General features: G+C 30.6%; 1 pseudogene across 1 annotated transcript in view; it reads right to left on the bottom strand.

Annotated features, from left to right (window-relative positions):
• Nucleotides 1-982: 982 nt before the first annotated feature.
• LOC143232212 (neural-cadherin-like) overlaps nucleotides 983-23,397 on the bottom strand; it is a 97,744-nt pseudogene continuing 75,329 nt past the window's right edge. Inside the window, exons 14-23 of the transcript XR_013017435.1 lie at nucleotides 21,363-21,640; nucleotides 18,567-18,914; nucleotides 17,353-17,595; nucleotides 10,819-10,999; nucleotides 8,831-8,997; nucleotides 7,566-7,869; nucleotides 7,090-7,270; nucleotides 5,396-5,637; nucleotides 1,759-2,004; nucleotides 983-1,236 (exon numbers count right to left, since the gene is read on the bottom strand). The product of XR_013017435.1 is annotated as a neural-cadherin-like (transcript). The remainder of the gene's footprint in view (nucleotides 1,237-1,758; nucleotides 2,005-5,395; nucleotides 5,638-7,089; nucleotides 7,271-7,565; nucleotides 7,870-8,830; nucleotides 8,998-10,818; nucleotides 11,000-17,352; nucleotides 17,596-18,566; nucleotides 18,915-21,362; nucleotides 21,641-23,397) is intronic.

Here is a 23,397-nt window from a genome sequence, read left to right as displayed (position 1 = left end):
TTATTTTGATGTACTTGTTATCTTGATATTTTGAAATCTATAAAAAAAAACTTTCTTTAAATATATTCATATTAAATCGTGTTAATGATGTCTTTGATCTACAGCTATATTTTCTTTTAATGCTTGACTTAAGAAAATTTATGTAGGTGTAAGTATAAAAGGCCATGAGTACCTTTTAAGTGATATGAAAGAATAAAGGCAGAAAGCTTTTGCTGAAACAAAACTACTACATATTTATCATTCAGAAATACAAACACATTACAACAAATACAATATCTTACAAGTTATGTATTAGTCCTCTGGAGATAACCGGTGTTGAGCGGTTAGTATGAAAGATCAATTGCTCCTTCAGATTTTCTTTAGAACAAACACCTCAGTAATTAAACATAACATGCCTATCAATTTTTATCTTATAAAATTTCACTGTATAGCTTTATGATCTTATGAACCATTCCTCCATAAATTTTATGCTCCCAAACCAGATCATCTATATGAGTCAAGTATTGTTAAATATTTAAACAAATGGTGATATATCTAACTTCTAAATACCAGTGATAAACAACAGAAGTCCACTAAAAACTTTAACAGAGAAAAACAAAGACTTTGACTGCAAATAGTACCCATCACTACCAAACTGCTAATTTATCTACAGGAAATGATCAAGCTCTGCAAATGCACAAGTCATGTAAGCATTTAAAAACGTATGAACATATTCAAATATTATTACATACTACGGGACACTATTTTTGTCACAGAATTATTAAAGTATGACCTGTAAAAGAAAACCTCTCATACATATATGTATATATGCAATGCAAAATCATTCAACAAATACTAGTTTATCTTGTTCCTTTCAGTTTACATTATGTTTGGCTAGAACTGTTACTTTCCAATGTGAACTTGTCACTGGTCCTAAAGTGAGAGAGAAATGGAGTGATTAGCAGATGCAGTTGAAAACAAGATATGTGTACAGTGATGATGACTATTTTTCTTCAGTTTCACTATGATCATACACATCAGCAAGTGTAGAAAATTGAGGGCCCTGTCCATTGAGGTTGTCAAAGTCATTATCATTACTGCTTGAAGCCAATGAACTAAGGGAACCTGCCATGCTTCCACTCCCTTCATAGACATAGTTTTGCAGCTCGTCAAATGGTAGAGCATTGGGATCATTATCTGATTTATTAAGATAACCTTGAATGAAATAGCCCACATCAGGATGAGTGCTAGATGGCACTGTTTGGTCAAAGTAATAAGAATGATGACAAAATAATTAGTAAAATAAATTGCACAACTAAATTTACTTTTCATTTTGTTTCTCATAAATTTATTCTTACACCATGTATCAGTGTTATAGTATTAAAACACAGTATTAAAAATACTTTTTATATTATATATAGTTTCTTTAGAGTAACCACATCATGTACAGCATTAGAAATCATTAAGGCCACTATTCTGAGATAAAAAAAATTAATCAAAAATAAAGATTATTCCATAAGAAAGGAGGAAAAGAAACATGCTACTTGAGATTTTGTTTTTTAAATAGGCATTTCAAAATTCAATTTATTCTATTTGGAATGCTTTACTATCATGTTTCTTTAGTTAAAAATGAAAAGTTGATAGCAATGAGGTGTTTAAACAAAATCCTCTAAATTATTATGTTGAAATCTTGTTCCTGGAGAAAAAATTAAAATTACAAAGAGTTTCGGATATTTTTTTTATATTTTTAACATCTATTTTAATATTTATGTCTTTCACCTTGTCTTTGCTGTGGGTCTTTCATTAGAAGATGTGCTAGTTCAGGATTATCTCTAACAGGAAGCCCATTAACGTCAATAAGAATATGCAGAGGAGAAATGTCACAGGCATTCATGTCACCCTCTCCACCTTCTTCATCATCATAGCTTATAGTATTTTCCCTAACATCACCATCAACTTTATCAGATCTATACTTCCTCTCAGATTTATGGCTCCTTGTGTATGCAATAATAACTAGTACCAAAACTAGACACATAAATATACAGAAAATATTAAAATATAGTATTGGAGATACAAAACAGTATTAATCAAGAAACTTAATATGGAAGGTGTAAAAACAAAATTTTAATTTCAAGAAATTACATAAACAAAATCTCTGTTTTAAACATATTTAGTTTTCGACCACCAACAAATTTCAACTTCTGTTTCAAATCAAATAATATTACACAGCAAGTGAAGTATATATGATAATGAAAACTCAAAACACATACCTATTGAGATTTTGTTTTTATATTAATCATAAAATCACTTTACAACCACTGCCATAATAATTTGTATAAATGGATATTTGATTTAACTATGATGGCTTTGTTTGTTTGTTTTAAAAGTTTGCACAAAGCTACATGAGAGCTATTTGCATTAGCTGCCCATAATTTAGCAGTGTAAGACTAGAGGGAAGGCAGCTAGTCATAACCATCCACTGCCAACTCTTTTAGCAACGGAAAGTGGGATTGACTGTCACATTATAATGTCCCCACAGCTAAAAGGGTGAGTATGTTTGGTGTGATGGGGATTTGAGCCTGCACCCCTCAGATTGTGAGTCAAGTGCCCTAACTACCTGGCCATGCTGGGTCTTTACTATAATATTGTCTTGGGATTGTTTCTTCCCATTTCTACTCTTAATGGGGAAGAATAGCCTGAAAAATAAATATGCATCCAATATCTTGTTTATTATGTGACAAATAAGTCACCTTCAGCACTCTGTTATATAGTTTTTATTAAAATATGCCAATTATTTACAAGTGGTTTTGCTACATCAATCTTCTTATGTCTTGTGCAAAGTTTAGAAATTTTACACTGTATTTAGTTCTTATAATTCTTCAAAATCTATGATGATGTTAAAAGCAATACACAAAGTTGGCTTACTTTAGATTCAAATATATTCTCAAACAAGTGACTTTTTTCATAATATGCCCATTAAGATAAATGTAACAAGAAGTAAAAATTTGTTTGTTTGTTTTTATATATTTTAGTGTGGCTACATTAAGAATTGACTTTTGGTCCTACAATTAGAAGGCTAAAAACTTGCTAAAATTAAAATTAACCAGAACTTGAAATGGAGATATTTATATATGTGTCTAAAAAGTCACTATTCAGTGCTAGTTATAGTGTGTGTGATCATGAGTTTAGTCATAAAGAGTATATAATGGAGATTTTTAATGTGAAGTTATCACAGATTGTATATTAATAATAGATACAGAAGAATAAGATACAGAAGAAGAAACAATGAATTACTGCAACAAAATGGTCAGTTTATCATAACTTCAAATAATTATCACACAAAATATAAAAGAAAAGCTAATAAGCTGTACACTGCTGTCAATTGAAAAAGTCATTACCAGCCAACACTGTAAATTCTAAATGTGTATTGGATAAAATTTTTTTCTGAGAGTTTTGAATGAATCACCACATGACTGCTGAGAATATTATGTCTGCTGTACTTTTATAGGCATTATGCTGGTGTGGTATTCACTGACTTATTAGATGACAACAAAAAACAATGTAAACTATGAACATGACAGTACTCTAGTGCAATTAATTTCCATTTGACAGAGAAGAAGCAGTCCTATAATATCTTTAATCCTCTATTTGAATAACTACTTCTGATGATGTTCATAACTTAATTTATATAATTTCTGGTATTTAAAGCCCCATGAAAAAAGTAATATTTAATAGATGACACTAAATTAATGGTTCTTATGAAACTACATGCAATAGTTGTAATATTTTATCTCAACCAAAATTCCTGTTAAAAATATATATATATATACACACACACACATGGATTAAAATACTATATCTGTGTAAACATACAAATTAACATTTGGTAGTTAACAGTGTCATGAAAATTCATGTACCAATACTGTGATAAAACATTTCTGTTGTAATAGCTTAATCTATAAACCATTGTTTGATAAAAACATGTATGTGTGTGTGCACATATTCATGTGCAACTGGTGAACCACTGGATTGATTATCATCAAACATATAGGGCACCATGGAGAGCAAGACTGTCATTTGGATTTCCACTCCCCATGTCTACCTCACTTGTTGAACACGTAAGAGAGTTAGTATCAAATAAAGACACTTAATTTAGTTTAATATAATATACATGTTAAAACTGACATGCACCTGCTAAATTTGGTTCTGTATATATTTGGAAATATCAATTTATAAACAATACTCAATAAAATATTTAAAATAAAAAACACACACCACTAATGAAATGCTCTTAATAAGTTTACTTTTAGTGCTATCTGTAATGTGCAGAATACCAGTGGCTTTTAGTGGCTTTTTGTTTTACCTATTGCTCTTTCACTGTATTACAGGATACTTCATGGTATATCAAAATCTATAGAAAAATGCCTATGTATATCTGTGAAACTTAATTTTAAACAAGTCTTTCAAGAATACACAAATCTTCAATGATAGATCAACCGGATTCAATGTATTTTGATGACACTACACAGCTTCAGTAAAGTTGTAAATTGCAAGATATTTTGTTGGTTAAAAAGCTCCCCATCCATATGTCAGAGTTTTCTGATGTTACAGTTATATGTTGAAAGTTATTTGGCTCAATTACAAATAAGTAATTTAACAGCACATAAACAATTCCAGAAACATAAATTTTAATTTAAAAACCATATGTATCAACATTATTGTGATGAAGGCTAAGTTCTTTTCTTATGGTCGTAAGAGTATATTTAGTAATTTCTTTAATGTCTGTTACAAGATATGTCAAGTACGAAACCAATTAGCACCAGTATTCTCTAAATAAAAAATAGTGCATAATGTGAATGCTTGTAATAATATAATGTACAACATTTTAAGTTATTATCATTCATGATACTTAAAGCACACATGATCAACACCAAACATAACAAACTTAAGGAAACTTTGTAAACCATAAATGAGATTTGTGCTTCCACCTTTTGAAATATATAATATCATATTATTTTAAAACTATGCAAAAAAGATTTAAAGCATACAGTTCACCACCCCTTGTAGTCTGATTTCTTGCACTTCTTTCAAAAATATGTCTTGATTACTCTCTTCTTTTAACTAGTAAAGCTTCATTGCTATGGAATACGGAATATCAGAAATATATTGTCTTCTAAAACTTATGGGTTATGTCCAGGTTTAGTACAAAAAAAAGTGTAATTTGTTTTCTAGCAGGTCTATCAATTGACACACGACTTTTGTTCAATATTATTTAGTACAAAATATCTCAAGCATTAATGATGCATAATTATTTCATATTTTACAAATGTAATTTATTTTCTAGCTTATTTTTGAAAAATTATCAGACATCTAAGCAATAAAGTCCTACAAATACAATTCTAACTATAATACTTACTCAGTATTTTAAGTAGACAGACCAAGATGGTTACAAGTGCTGCCAGGCTTAATTTCATCACTTTTGCTTCATCTATTGACTGGCAATCACTGCCACTATAACCATCACTACACAGACAAAAATGGCCTTTGCCATCTGGTTTGTCCACACATGTTGCACTGTTAAAGCAGGGATCACTCAGACAAGCATTACCATCAATGCAGTTTTCACCATCTTCTGTCATTACAAAACCATCATGACACCTGTAGTGAGAGATCCCCAAGGTCAGTTGTTATTTTGCTGATTATAATTCTTCACCCATCTGTATTAATTATTATAATAATCTTATTGCAGCTGATAGAACAAATTAAGCCTGAATAACAAATATTCTCTTACATTCACAGTGTACATATATTCCAATATGTCTAAATAAAAGTTGCATACATTTTTTAACGAGAAGTATTTCTTCACTGACTGGTTAGAGTGTTGTGTACAAAGAAAATTACTGGAGGTAGAATATATGTAATACCACTATGTAATAATTGTATGTTATGACCTAATTAATTCAAATGAAAGTTATCTGTGATGTTTAATAACTGCTAGATAATCAACCAAGCAAAATACATTTACTTATATGAAGTACTTACAAAGACAGAATTCCTTCTACCACAGTTAAATATTGTTAGGATATAAACTGTCTTATATTACATCCTTCAGAAATGTTAAAGGATATGGAATAAAAATCACTGTTACTCAGTCATGCTTTTCAGTTTCAATGTGTTTTAGTGAAACATAGACTTAAAGAAACAAAAAGTTCAAAGCTATACAATAAAATAAACATGAAACATTTACTTTACACACCATTTGCAGTTAATTATATACAAATGATGAAAGAGGATTCTCAACTTACAATACTAAACAGAGTAAATTAGTTTAACACATGAGAATAATGTAATATGTAATATACAGTATATATAAATTTCACAGAGTCAAGTATTGCACACCTGATGATACTTATATATAATATATCACAACACATAAAACAGGTATTTACATACACTACATGTTACTATTCTTTTCACTGTGGTCTTCTACCATATAATCTTGTCAAATTCATACATTGTTTAATAACAATATGTAATTTTTAATAAAGATTTAAAACAGCAATTTGAAACACCCACAAAAAAATGTAACATTGTGTTCTTTCTAATAAACGTCTCTTGTATCATTAGTCATACCAATAATCAAGTAGAAAATGACACTATTTTAAGGTTTTATGTTATACATGAAATTTAAAAGATTTTAATATACCATAGAAAAATCATTATTTTGACATAAGTGCAAAAATTTAGTTCTAAGCATCTTGTAGATTATTCCCTCTCCAATACCAGACTACAAAAGAAATAAGCTTGTGTACTATACAAATATATATAGAAAAATGTAATGGTTATTGCTCAAAACGCTAAACATAGCTTTTTACATAATTTCCAAAATGCCAATACTTGTCATTTACAATAAATATTAAATTATTTAGGCTTGGTTGAACTAATGACAACTTAAAGCTAATAAACTAATAAATAAAACTTATAAAGTTAAGAAATAACAATGTAATAAAAACTAGAATGTTTATTACATTACTACTTACAAAAAAATTAATTTTGGATGTTAAATACTAGATATAGCTTTAGCTTTGAAAGACTATATTTGATAGGCACCTGCATTCATGAAGAAGCCAGAGATCTTTACAAACAAAAGGTGGATAACATATTACATTTTGACAAGAATTATTGGAAGGGCAATCATCAATAAGGTTATTCCACTCAACTACAGCAGCATTTTCAGATCCATTTTCCATAGGAAGATAGCGTTGGTCAAGTCTAATGTCGTTTATACAACCTGTAAAATAATTAAACTAAAACAATTCATATGTCTTTGTAGTTAATATTTAGGTATTTAATTTGAAAATACGTTTGTTGTATATTTTTTATGAATACAATTTCAACTTCTTTAAATACATAAAAGTCTTCAGTTGTTTACTTTTGTCTATAAATAATAATTAGCTTCTTCAATTTGTAACATGCAATTTATAAGTACTGTACATATTTTCATGCTATATACTTTAAAAAAGAATGTAATGTTAGGCAATTTTTGGAAAATGCACTGCAACTTTGTATAAAAAACAGTTTTATACCTTTTTGGTAATCAGCATTCACAACACTAGCTCTTAGTCCAATGTAATGAACATTACCACCAACAATAACATTTTGTTTTTCCATTTCCATCAACTGATGCAAGCCCTTGTAATTAATCATTTCATTGTAACGTCTTCCTCCACCTCCATCTAATGAGACACTAGCTGTGCTGCCAAACCTAAGAACTTTGACTGTGTGCCACAGACCATCACTAACTGTAACATGAGGAAGCCACAGTTCTTGCTCACCTGTAGAATCATGCTTATTGAGGTTAAATCTGAAGTGGATTTTTTTTTCCCGAATCTGCAAGTGAATCAACTGAATCTATTATTGAGAAAATAAATATGACACCAGGTTTGATATTCTTGATTTTGTGGTGGTAAAAGCATTCTAAAATTATTTCTAGGCTTAATATCTGCCTTTTGTGCCTACAGTTTTTGTTCAATCTAAATCAAATTTGACTTCACAATGTAGCTATCAGGAAATGTATAGTTGGTATTAACGGCCACTGGCAGCTACTTAGTCACTTCTATACTATTGCAACCATGTATTTCTCATGAGTTAAATTAGTATATGTGTATTAGTATACATATCATAATGACAGATTTTAATAAAAAACAAAATGATATATCACATTTCAGGATTAAACATCAATAGTATATGTATATTAGTATATACATCATAATGATCGATTTTAATAAAAACCAAAATGATATATGACATTTCAGGATCAAACATGAATTCCAAATGAGAGTGTTAAATAAAGAATAAGAAATAATCCAAAGACAAAACAAAAAGGCAATTAAAATATCAGATATTAGGAAGTCATATACTTTAGTTTTCACTACACAAAGAATTTTAGAACCTTTATATGTATCAATATCTATGCTTATAAATAATTCCACCAATCACTACATTTTTCCACTTAAGAAATAATAATTTAATTTTCTAAAATTATTACAATACTTTTCCTTGAATTGTTAGAAGATGATCATGATGCATATGTTAAAAATTTTTAATATTATTATTATTAACAACTGATATTAAAAAGTATATCTAAGATTTATGATATTTAAGACAAGTGCAAATGACAGTTTTAACTACGCTACAGAAAAAGTTCTAACTTAAATGTTATCTTTTCTAATAAAATAAGAATTCACTCTGTTTCTTGATTACATATTTTAAGAAATTTCCATGACAGAACACAGTTTAAAGTTTTATAAATATTTGCATATAGTAAATAGTTCTAATTAAAAAAACATACCTCTAAAATGAAGTATTCATGACCATGTTTACCCATAGCCCGGAAGAGTTCTCCATAATGTTGTCGGGTACGAAACATAAGCTGGATGTCAGTCTTGTAAGAATCAGGTTCAAAGGACAAGGCATATTTTATATAGCTGCTTTGTTGGAACATTTTAGCTTGAGTAGCTGAAAAACGAATTTTTAATTTTCTGTAAAAAGACACATTGATGTACAAGGCTTAAATGTTATAAAAGCATCCAAACCAATGAATGAATAAAAATAATTTTAATGTCAATAAATGTTTGGTAATAGATATTTAAAATAATTTAAATAATCACTTTTTAAGCATCTAGTAGAGGAAAAAAAGATTCATAACAGGCAAAACTGATGAAAAAGACAACAAACTATAATTACATTATATACTAAAAGTCAAGAAAAAATGTTCAAAACACAAATCTAAGAGTTTCCAGTGTTTACCACTAAATGTCTTAGTGAGTACAATTATTGTTCTGGTTTGAAACATAAAGAATACAAAATATTTCAAAAATAAATAAATTAATATTAACCTCAAAATTTTAGCTACATTTTATGAGCAATATTTATTAAAGGAACAGAAATAATGAATCAGTGTCACTGAGAACATACTGCTTATTTTCAAACTCAAAATTTTGGGATTTCACAACATCAGTTTGTCTGCTACAACTAACATATCTGAAGCCTTCACTTATCTATAAAGAAGTAGAGGCACCCTGCTTTACTTCTGTTAATTCTGAAGATCTCTATAAAATATGAAATAAGCAGCACTGACAACTATGAAGCTAACAAAGGTATTCTGAACCTAAAGCTGGACTCATAAAGTATGTTCTTTACCAACTTGGAACTGATAACTTCTAAATGCTGTCTTCAAGTGTTCATGTGAGTTCATGAACAGAGGACTGAAAATCCAATGAGTGGAACTTCTGTGGGCAAAAACACCTTGTTAATGAGAGAGGTCAGAAGAGAATGGCCATACTCGTTCAAGTTGACAGGAAGGCCACAAATACTCAAATAACCACTCTTTACAACACTGGTGTGCAGAAGAGCATCTCTGAATGCACAACACATTGAATCTTGAAGTGGATGGGCTAAAACAGCAGAATACCACGTTGGGTTCCACTCCTGTTAGCTAAGAACAAGAAGCTGAGAATACAGTGGGCACGTAATTGCCAAAACTGGACAACTGAAGATTGGAAAAAACGTTGTCTGGTCTGATGAATTTGGCATAGACAGCATGAATTCTCCGTGAATCCATCTTGCCTTATGTCAATGGTACAGACTGGTGATGGTGTTTTAATGGTGTGAAGAATGTTTTCTTAAAAAGACATTAAGCATTTTAATAACATTTGAGCATCATTTGAATGCCATAGCGTACATAAGCATTGTTGCTGACCACATGCATCCCTTTATGGCCACAGTCTACCCATTTTCCAGTGGCTGCTTTCAGCAGAATAGTGCACCATGTCACAATGCACACATCATCTTGAGCTGGTTTCCTGAACACGACAGTAACATTAGTGTACTATAATGGCTTGCACAGTCCCCAGATCTCAATTCAATAGAGAATCTTTAGGATGAGGTGGAACAAAAGGTTCACAGCATGAATGTGTGGTTGATAAACCTGCAAGAACTTTATGATGTTATCAAGTCAACATGGACCAAAATCCCCAAGGAATGTTTCCAGCATCTTGTTAAATCCATGCCACAAACAATTCAGGCTGTTCTGGAGATAAAAGGGGTCTGACCTAATAAAGTGGCTAAAGAGTGTACGTTGTAGTTTTTAACTTTATATTTTTTGATATTCATTGAGAACATGTTAGTTTACATGCAAATGCAAGCAGATAATAATGGATTAAACATATATAATGTTTAAGTATATAATAAAATATACATCTCAATTCAATTAATTGATAACAAAGAGATTCATCTTCCTTCATCATGGGTAAATAAATTAATTTTTAGAAAACATACGTAGGTTACAATGTACTCCATGCCATCCAGGATCACATACACATCGAGCTGCATGATAAGTACCCTCACAACTGCCATGACCACAAAAGGATGTGATGCTGTTAGAATTACACCTATCATCTGCTGGTGGACACTTAGGTTGGCTACCTTCAGAATTACTAGGGTTTCCAAGGTCATAAATCTGCAAAACAAATCACGTATAGCTGTTAGAATTTTATTTTAAATTGTTTAAATCAAATTGGTGCCAATATGAAAAAAATTCATAAATGTACTTTAAAGAAGACAATATTATACAAATGTGAATAGAGTCAATCCATTGAACTGATCCCATATTGGATAAGTAGAGTTGACAATATAAATCCTAAAAATAAGAAATGCATCTTTTCATGACATATTGAAGGTTTTTTGGCCAACTATATAAGTCCGTCATACATAAACAATCATATGGGTTATTACTTTTTATATTAAAAATTTGTTTGTGAAATTCCAAAGATAGTATGGCTCAGCCTCTCACAAATTAGGGTGCAGAGTGAATATAATGTGAAGAATACGAACACTTTTATCATTGTGAAAGTTGCATTTTCACAGCTTCTAAAGCCTCCTAAATGTATAGTTAAAATTGTTTTAGTATATTTTTTATATTGTATCTTGTATTTTCTCTACTATAACATAAATTGTTGCAAAATCAGTAATGACAGGTAACATAATATGTTGATGGCTCTGATAACAAATGCACGTCACCACATTGAATGGTACTCTGTAGGTCAGGTAATGAACATTTTGAACCCCACCCATGCTCATAAGGTTAACACAGAAACTTATCTAAACTTTTAGGGATTGGTGCATGGGTGGGTGCTTTTATATTGTGGGAAAAATCTAATGTTGGAAATTTTCTAAATAAAAGTATGATATACATTTAACATTAACATATTATTATACATTTTTCTTTACTCCACTTAAAAGTAATTACTAAGTGAAAAATAAAACCTTTATGACAGTATTATTAATACTTATTGAGTTTTTTCAGTTCTTACTGGGTTTACTGTTCAACTAGTACTGAGGATTTAAGCTTATTACTTCCTATTCCCCACTTTATAACATACTCTTTCTAAAGTGACAAAGATAAATTAAAGTTGGATTGTGTTAGCACACTTCATAATATGTTTAGTGTGTATGCATATTTTTTAATTAGAATTAACTTGGCTATATTTTAATTAGAATAACAATATAATTGGTTTTGTTGTATGATTTAATTTTTCATTTACTTTGTTACTTAGAAAGGGCTGGATGAAACATCACTGACTGAGGTTGATGTAAGAGGAATAGGTAATGCAGGGGCAGGTTGGAGGTGGGGCAGCCACAGGAACCAGAGTTGTGCCATACAGTAAGAAGCAATCAGATGGACTTGACAGAGAGTGGCATGGATGATTCAGATCAATTTGTGAAGAAGACAGATGGGAGGATAAACATACAGGTATTTGTTTGTCCAATCTTGACTGAAAGCATTAACAGTGAAAGCAAAAGGCTGAAGAACCAGAGACCATAACAGAAGTAATTTGGTACTGAGGGATGTGGAAAATGTATCCAGGTGAGGAATATCCCAGTAAAAACTTAACCACTGGATAACACAAGAATCAAAAGACCTTCCCATCAGATACACTTGGTCTGGAGAGGAAAGCCAATTTGAAACAAGACTGAATGCACCTGGAATATGACACACAATGATATGAATACTTAGCATGTGCTACCCCCAAGACAACAATAATGAGTGCTGCCTTGGTGACTGAGACAAGTTATCACCGTAGAACTGTCAGAATGGATCATGAATAGATGATTTTTGACAAGATGAAGAAGATGATCCAAGGCACAACATATAACCAGAAGCTCCAGGATGTTGATATAGTAAGATTTTTTGGTTGGAGACCACTGACCTGAAGCTTCTTACTGATTTATCCATGATCTTGTATCAGGGAGAGGAGGGAGAACGCCTGTTGACGTGTGAGCTGATGCACCCATACTCCTCAATTCTGGAGATTTGCATCTGCTCACAGATGCAAATCTGGATGAGGTGGAGGAAGCTGTACAACATTTATTGTGCTGTTCTTGTTCAACTACAAATGCAGATTGTCTACATGGGAAGGAGGAAGAAAATAAGAGCTTCCAATGAATCCCATACAAGATTCCATTGGTCATGTAGAGTCCATTGAAGAGTCCACATACAAGTTCTGCTAAAGGGATAAAAGCTTCCCCAAAAACAACAAAACTTCACATACTGTAACTAAGCATGTAGTGAGGGCATGTAGAACTGAAAGCTCCATCAAAGAAAGTCAAAGATAAGAAGTTTGGGCCAAATAAGATGAATGTTGAAAAAACCCATCCAAATGGACATGATACAGGGTAGGTATAAGGATTGACTTTTCCAATTTTATTAATCAGTCCACATTAGCTGCCTCCATGAGCATCCAATGAGTGTGATGGGCTTATTCCTGTTCAGAATGAACTAACAAAAGCCAGCCATCTATGTAATTATGGAAGTGCAACTTGTAAATGTCATGCAAATACTTTGATCACCCAACAAATGATATATAGTGCCAAATCAAGTCCAAAGGGCAGGGCACAAAATTGATGAGTTGCCCCATGATGAAAAAACTGAAGATAGTGTCTCAACAGATGAGATATCTGGATAAAAAAGTAAGCATTTGCAACATCTACTTTTATCATCTACAAATCCAGAGAAAAATCCCAGCTGAGGAAGAGAAAAGACTCCATAGTAAAAAGGGGTAGAACCAAAAATTGAATGAGACAGGAGAAACTTATAGGTTGCCAGTTTCCAGTTTTCTTGGATGGTTCTAACAGCCTGGAATGAAACCAGGAGAAGGGTAATTGACAGGTATGATGGTATGTTAGAAAAGAAGATCTTGTATTGGTTTGGACAGATGCTGATTGGTGGTAGGATCCCAAGGAAATGGAAAGAAAATAGGCACCGGAGATAAATGAGGAGGTGAAAGAAATTGCATGACAAGTCCCTCAGTTAAAATCAAAATAACTCACATATCTGTGGCAAATGGTCATCAAAGTGGAAAAAAACTAGGCAAGAGAGCCCCTCCTTCACTAGACTAGAACCCAACAGTTAGTTATCAGTACTGTTGGTGACATGTCTCTCTGTACTGAATAAAACAAAGAGTTGATGAACCCCTGGATGGGGGAATAGGTAAAGGCTAAGACCACTGTGATTTGAATCTTTCAGTTTAAGCACTATATTGTAGAGTATCCAACTAGCCAAGAGTGTGTAGTTAGTGAACAAACAGTCACAGCCTTTTAAAGCACATTTAGTTGTCCAAGCATAAATGAAAATATGAAGGATTTTTCCTGGACAAAATTATGATTTTTCAGAGTGTCATTTGCCTGATCTGTATGGTGTAAAATGGTAAGATACCTACCCATAGAAGTTATGCTGACAAATGGAACTGCTGACTATTTTGTACATTTCAATAAATTATGGGCTTGCTAAGATTATTAAGTTTTGGAAGTAGGTATGATGACTCTTAAAATTTATGTTTATTTACAGTCCAAAAGAAATTTGTTTGCAAGTCTAAACCCCATCATTTCTTTTAACTGGTTATTAAGTCTTATAATTACTCAAATTCCTAGTATAAAGCTTTACAATGGGAAGAACTGGTGAATTCCATTGCACATTTCAAATAAATATAAAATATAAGGAGAGTTTATATGCTGAATTCATCATAGCACCTTTCTTGTTTCCTACTTGTTGTGATACATTAAGAAACTCACTTAAGAACATATGTATTACTTTGTTCGAAATTTAGTAGTACAAACTATCAATACAATGAATAAATACTGTGTAATATTTAAAGAAATACAATGAAATGTTTATGGTTATAAAGTTTATTAAAACAAGAACAATGTCCATCAGTTGACCACAGATTTTAAATTAATTATCAAATGCTTAAGCTTCATAACAGGCTTGTTCTCTGTTTACTGATGGCAATTTTTTTCTAACAAGGTCTATATAGTATTTAAAATATTTTCTACAAACTTTAGGTAAATATATCTATTGGAAAATATCACTGAAATAGATGGGTAGTCAACAAGAAACTGAAGTGGAAAGAAAATGTATGAAACTGTTATTGTACTGGTCAGTAGTGATATCCAAGATACATAAGCCATAATTTTGATGAGGGTAGCATTTACAAGTATCAAGTCATCTGAACATTCTAGGGCACATATTAAAGTGATTATCAAAGCTGAAATTGATTTGTTCGTGTATAAACTGTACAGGTCACATGATTATATTATGATATATTTATATACCATAAAACTGGGGAACGAGGAGTAGATTTTTACAAAGAGCAATACATTCATAACTCTCAATTCTAAAGTTATGTTTTGAAATATAATTGGTAGATATATATGGTCAGCTTGTAGCTCAATATTATAATACAGCTGGATATCATAATAACATCATATGGTCTAGGATTTGTTTGAAATTAATCAAATGTTCCTAATTTATTAAGTTAAACATTAATAATTACCATTAATCCCTCTTTTCAAAACTTGGATTTATAGGGACAATAAAATATGTTTAAAGAGCCATGAAAATTAAAATAACAAGTATGTCTAATTACAGATATAATAATAAGGAACATACAGCAAATGTTCTGAAAAGAAGGTAAAGAGGTGTAAACTTTTCATGTAGATATCAGACAGGATAAAAAACAAACTGTATCATCTGCATATAGTTTTCTTTAAGGCCAGCAACTGCTGCAACAAGATGCTTGGAGTCAACATGCTGTGAGGAAACAGCCTAATGCATAATAATTCATATGAAAACCAAAATGTTTCAGCTTACTTACTGATAGTCACATCTATCCGGACATTGTATTGATGAAATATAAGACTACTGTATATATTAATATGGAGCATTGATATAACTGCCCAAAATTATTTTCTCTTAAGTTCAAAATGTTTAGTGAAATGAAACTACACCTTGAGTATTAAATTCATCACTAAAACTTTCATAAAGAACTCAGAACTATAAGCATAACCTACTATGGGCAATGAATGATCTCTATGTTCATTATGCTTGTAAATACCAGGTATCTGGCTCTCATGGTACCTCAGGAATTAAAAACAGGCACAAAAATGAGAAGAAACCATTATATAAAACAATGAATCTGACTACTTTTTGATTTCTTCAAATGGGTACAAATGTGTCATCCTAACCATTAAGAGTGGTGTGGTGGTATCTTGAATTGGGTCTGTTTTAGTTTGTGGAACTTGGTCTACTGGTGATAAGAACAGTGTTGTCTTATTGTATGATGTCATTCAATACAGTGCTGCAATCCTTGCATTGATGGATATTGCAAATGCCTAACTTAGATTATCTAGACTGTTAAAATGAGTGACCTGAATCCAGCTGAGCTACTCTTGGACATTTTGTTGAGCAACAGAAAGGATAGAGCCCAATTCTTACTATGCACAGAGCTACTCTGCAAAACAAGTGGCAGTATATTTTGACAGATTTGTACTATGATAGACAGTAATAACAGAGTTCATGTTTTAGTTAATAACAAAATGGGATCACTTCATACAGCATAATCCCGAGTGGTAAAACAAGGAAATTCCAATTTTTCTGGTGTGCTGTTCCACTAATTCTAGTAAAAATAAATCATACACTGTCTTTTATTTGGTATTACTAGACTGACTGTGAATATACTTTTTCTTAAAGCATTTTACCTAGCATATCAAAGATAATTAACTCTAAAAAAGTTTAACAATTTTACAAAATTATGGGTTAATTATAATTATAAAAATACTCATAAATACAAATATGATTCAAATAAATAGTTATTAACAAAAAGTTTATTTGAAAATATAATAAAAGACAGCATTTACATCTAAGAATTTCAATGTGGGGGAGGATGTTTGTTTGTTTGTAGTTTAAGAACAAAGTTACACAAAGGGTTATCTGTGCTCTGCCCACCACAAGTATCGAAACCTAGTTTCTATGGTTGTAACTCTTCAGATATACAGAATAAATATTATTTTTTAACCATTTTATCTAAAACAAGTAGCAAAAGCGATGTATAATAATCTATTTACTTTACATGGTAAACTTTGATAACATTTTCATTCAAATTTTGAGTTTTATCTTATTCAAATATATTTTGAATGTAGACAAATAAATTTTACATGGATAACTGAAAATTGTTTGAAATTAGATGGTTCTGTAAACTTCTTACATAAAGAAAGTCTATTATGTCAAAGTTCTTAAAGTAAACTTGTTTGTAAAATAGATTGATGTATACAGGTAACATTGTTTATAACATTCCTTAAAATAAACATTTTTTAAAGAACTATATTTAAAATGAAGTTTTAAGTTAATAACATATCTGACTCAAACTAATGTGGAATTCGTCAATATTCTTTATAGAATAACATGGAATTTTCATAGAAAAACGTTTTATACAAGACTTAATTTCAATAACAAGAATATATAAAAAATTTTATTACCTCACCATTATAAAATACATTTCTTATGCAGCCTTTAAATCCTTCTTGAGTGTGATGGTGTTGCCAATTGAAGTTTAGCTTTTTATGGTGAACTCCACCTATTTGAAGGGGAGCATTTACATTCAAGAACTCACTAAAAGGAGGAATGATTCCATGGCCCTCACAACTGGGACTATTAAATTTTGGTGTTTCAGAGTCAATGATCTCAGCTTGGATACAGTCATCTACTCTGATTCGAATATTCTGGGACAAAAACATATAATTGAGCAACACAAACATTTACAGTGAATGAGTTTTATCTTCTGAAATCGTCACATCACATCTTAATAATGTAAAAATTGAAATGAAATGCTTATGTGAGCAATTAAACAAGACAAAAAGAATTGATTTAATGTAAATATCTTGAATTGCACTTTAAAAATTACTGAATGCCGATTGACAAGAGACATAACTTTGAAATGAATATCAAACATTTATAGATTAATCCTAAACACAAGATAATTACACTCTTTTAAAATTATTTGTGTTTAACACCTTTTTGTTATATAGATCTAAAAACATGATATTCCTGTCAATTTCATAGTCGAATTATACAAATCCACAGCATTTTGAGTAATTTTTAAATTTCTACAAAATTCACTTAAGATTTTATATTTCTTTTTTTTTACTGCATGGAAACTTTAATCACCTTATTTACCACATGAACATATGTGTCAACTAGAAATACTTTTAATAAGCAGTTATCATAAATTCTAAAAACCAAATGTAATTTCAGATTTTACATTTTTCCAACATATATTATGATTTATACTTTTTGGTTATCTATTTTCAGTCTCTTGACACATGACTAACCATTCAAAAAATGAACTCAGTGATTCTTACTCAAATACGAAATAGTCACTAACTAATTTTTAAAAGACTAACATATTTAGATTTTATATTTGTAATAAAACTAATTTACATGGATACAAATATTTGATTTTAATCAAACTATGCGTTAATTTTAATATTACATTTACTTTTGTAATTACTTCTTAAAGATGTAGAAGAAAAATTCACAATCATTTAAATTATTATGTGACAGCTGTTTTCTATTAAGAACATGTTATAGTCTACCTTAGCACATGTACTAAAAGTGTACTTTACAATATTTACATGAACCAATTAACAGTATAAAGGCATAATATATATACAAGAGTGTTAAGATCGCATACCTCTCTATCCCAAAATATATCTAATTTGTGCCATTTTCCATCATGAAGTGCAATTTTGTATTTATTATAACTTCTGTAGTCCCTGATCCAAAGTCCATCAAGAGCCTAGGCTTTCCATTATGAAGCTCAATAGACAAAAAGTCTTGCACAACAATTTCTTGAGGTTCTGGATTGGAGATAGGTCCATTATAAAGCAGCAGACCATTAGGTTTCAGGGTCATGAACTCCAAACTGAGATGTGAATTTTCACACTGCTGCAAAACGGAAAACCATGCCCAACCTCTACCATTGAAAGAAATGGTTGTAATCTGACACTGTGGTCCATTCATTTTTCCAGTACAGTTACATCTAAATAAGGATAAGTTCTGTATTATTTATATATTTAATTTGATGTATGTACTGTGGAACATATAATTTGTTTTATTGAGACAGTGTGTTATGGCATAGAATTTATATTTTAAACAAATGACCTTTTACTTTCTAACTACAATGAAATTGAGTGTTAAAATATTTAAATTTATTACATAGTGTCAAACATGAACCAAAACTATAATTTCTAAATAACTAAATAACCATGATATATCACACATGCTGTTAACTTATGAAATATACTCTAAGTGACAATATATTATGAATAAAATATTATGCAATATATATATATATATATATATGATAAAGATTTCTTTTTCACAAAATATTAAAATGAAAAGAGAATTTGTTACACAGAGGTCTAATGCCTTCCTTGACTTGATGTATTCTTGCTGTAAACTGTAGTTTTAATTATTCAAGGCTCATCAGCACAGCTTGGCTCAGCAAACCAAAGAAATACCATTCGGCCTCTTATAATAGTGTAGTGTACAGAATATCTATAGCGCTTCAGTCTGTTTTACTGCACCATATAGTAACCTAAATTAATTTAGGCTACTGAGGGCATGGCCAATCAAGGAATGCATTATTGCCTCTACATTACATATTCTCTTTTCAATTTCACCTCTAATGGAAAATAAAAAAATAACATTTATGTATATATAAAATCATTAAACAGCTGGTCTGTTGTATAATATCAAACGAAGAACTTGACAAAATGCCATAACATTACTCACATCTTTAAATTAATTTAGCTTATTATATGGTGAAGTAAAATGGACTCAAAACACCATATATAGAATAAATTATTATTTATTAATATTTCATTTCACATAAAATATTTTAATTAGCTAAAGTGTTCATATATCTTTATTATTAATTCCTTCCAAGTTTGTGAACATTAGCTTCCTTTCAGTAGCTTACAACTTTGTTGTTACTGAACACAACACTAGTAATTACATAAACTAAACTACAAAGTATCAGAGTTTAATTTCAATATGACCAAGAAATTAGTGTCAATTACATAATGGACTATTTTCACTCTGTCTACCATAGGGAATCAAACCCCAACCCTAGTTTTTAAAGTTGTAAGTCTGTAAACATTCTGCTGACTAACTGGAGCATAATAAAGAAGTCATTGTAATATTATTTGTTCCTTAACAACATACACACATGGGTTTTCTGCAGAATCTTGGCCAAAAAAAGAAATTATCTTACTAATCAATGAATTTGACTAGGTTGGATTAACTTAAACATGAACATTTGCAATTGTAATGAAAACATACATAAGTTAAATAATTAAAATAGTTCAATCTTCTTTGCAAGGTTTTCCATTTATATGTTCTTAGCTTAACTTGCATAGGGCTTTAGTAGTAATAAATATAAAGGTCAAAATTTATCCATTATCAGTCACTGATCATTCTACTAAAGTCAACATTACAGGAAACATTTTTAAGTTTGATGTCATGGATTAGATAAATTCATTAAAAAAAGAAAACTATATTACACAACACTGTAAAATTATTTTTTCTGCACATATTTAATTATGATGTTCTATCATTTCTTCCTGGAATTTTTGTACAATTTAAATATTTTTGTAAATTCAGACATGTTTCTTAGAACGAAGTATGTAGCTCTTGTAACATAATATATATGTATATATATATATATAAATTATTTACCTTTATATAAGCTTATTTTAATAAAAAAACTAAAACGTTTTATTATTGTTAATGGTGAACACTAGAATTAATATTAATTTTTTTGTTGGTAATTTTATTAATGTTGAAATATAAGCATTACACAAAAATATTACCCATGCTGATGAAGTAGAGATGTGAATTCTGTCAAAATAATATACAGTACATATCTTTGTTTGAAAACACTGTATAACGATTAAAGTGATATTACACTCAACTGCTTATTTAATTGCATTAATTTCTTTCAAACGTTATTACAAATGTCACTGAGTGAAAAACTTGCAAAGATTGTGTATGTATGTGTATAACTGTTCAGAGCCAAATGAAAAATACAATAACAGAACTTAAATTGTACATTTCTAAATTGCCAACAAAAACTGAACATCCTTAAACAATTAAAAGTGTTACAATTCAATAAACATGTTTAAAACATGTAAAAATGAAATACATAAACACATTTACTAAGGAAAATAATATTCATTAAAACATAAACATTATAATAATGTTTAATATAAACATAGTGTTTACAATTTTATTAAGAAAAAACAAGAAATAATAATAAGTTTATTGCATCAGTTTTATAAATCAAATTGTAAAATATTACAGAATTCAGAGCAGCTACACTTCAACTTTACGGGATGCTTAATAATTTTTTCTTATTTTCTTACTTGCTAAAATGGTTCTGTAAAAGTTGTATTTAAGCAGCAATTAAAACAATAATATAACTTACCTGACTCCACTAGGGTTATCAATGCATCTACCATTATTAAAGCAAGGAGGAGGTTGCTGTTTACAAGTTTCGTTTTCAGAAAAATCTCTTGCACCACATACACAAATGTGTTTGATCCAGCTATTTACACTTACAAATGAAGTCCGATTAGCATTCACAACAGTTGGTTGAGGATCAACTATTAATTTGTTTGTACAGCTATTCTTGCAATTTAGATTTTCAATCAAACATTCATTAATTCCAACCATGGTGATGTTGATGCCAACTCTTCTCTGAATCTGAAATAAGAAACATCAAAAATAAATTATATCATACTAGTAAACTGAATAAAAAAATTTTTATTTGTTAATGTGGCATCATTAAGACCTTATTACTGCTGTATTAAAAAATAATATCAGACTAATTTTCATTGTAATTTAAATAAATACTTGTACAGTCAAATCAGAAAGCCAGTCAGAGCTTGTTTTATATAATGGTTCTCTAAACTATCTATCTTTGATATTTTATTACAGACAGATTATACAAATACTATGGGCTTGTGTAAAAACAAATTTTCAAATGATATGTGTTAATAAAATATGAGGTTAGAATTGGTGATTTTAGAAATAACACCTGACCAGGAAAAAACAAAAACTACAGTCATGTGAAAAAGTAAGGACACCCTATGAAAGCCTGCGTATTTTTGTAACATTTTTGGATATATAGATATTTAATCTCAATTTTAACAATACTGAGAGGTTATAGGAATATAACTAAACAAGTAAAACTGAAGAAAAGACTTTTTAAGATCTTCTGTAAATGTAATTCTACAAAAATGCATATTCTAACTGAGGAAAAGTTAGGACACCCCCACATTTATTCCCACTTAAAATGGCTCATCTCACACACAAGTGTATCACACCAGGTGCACATGATTTGAAGATCGTTACTGAGCATTTTGAATGAGGCATGCCCTATTTAAACCTCAGACATTTAGTTTGGTGTGCTCCTGACTGTTGAAGTGAGAGTGAGCACCATGGTGAGAGTAAAAGAGCTGTCTGAGGCCTTCAGAAAGAAAATTGTAGCAGCTTATGAGTCTGGTAAGGGATTTAAAAAGATCACAAAAGATTTTGAAATCAGCCATTCCACTGTCTGGAAAATAGTCAACAAGTGGAGGGCTTTCAAAACAATTGCCAACATGCCCAGGTTTGGTCGTCCAAGCAAGTTCACCCCAAGAGCAGACAGCAAGATGCTAAAAGAGGTCTCCAAACACCCTAACATGTCATCACGGGACCTACAGCAGGCTCTGACTACTGTTGATGTAAAAGTGCATGCCTCTACAATCAGAAAGAGACTGCACAATTTTAACTTGCATGGGAGGTGTGCAAGGAGGAAACCTTTGCTCTCTAAGAGAAACATCAAGGCCAGACTGAAGTTTGCCAGAGCCTGCTGTAGGTCTCGTGATGACATGTTAGGGTGTTTAGAGACCTCTTTTAGCATCTTGTAGTCTGCTCTCAGGGTGAACTTGCCTGGACGACCAGACCTGGGCATGTTGGCAGTTGTTTTGAATGCCAACTGAACTTCAACAAATTTTAGTAGGTGTACAGTAGTACTTAAAAAAAAATTGGAGTTAACAGTTCCAAAAAACTTGTAGCACCCATGTTTGGTCAATGTTGTATTATTTAGTTCACTGGCATCGAGCAGTGAAGTTAAAATTATCTGCAAAATGCAAGTTCAGAAATATTATGCAAAGAATAAACTAATTTTGTACAACAAAGAAATAAAATAAACAAACGCAAGTAAACAAATGAACAAAATATTTATTCCTAACTATTCTACAAAGTATCCATATATCAGATTGGCTAGTTTTGTTGCTCTGTAGAAACTATACTGTCTGCCAAGAACAAGGGAAATCATTCCTTAAAACATCACATATGACAAGAAAATTCTCACCAACCACTTAAATTCAGAAGGAAATTTAAAATGTTTTGTACTAGAATCCAATGTTGCATATGTCACAATTTATATCACACAGCATTCACAGAGAAGGAAAAAA

Source organism: Tachypleus tridentatus, chromosome 11, assembly GCF_004210375.1.
Source record: "Tachypleus tridentatus isolate NWPU-2018 chromosome 11, ASM421037v1, whole genome shotgun sequence".
NCBI classification, from domain to species: Eukaryota; Metazoa; Arthropoda; class Merostomata; order Xiphosura; family Limulidae; genus Tachypleus; species Tachypleus tridentatus.
This window is presented reverse-complemented; position numbering and strand designations above follow the sequence as displayed.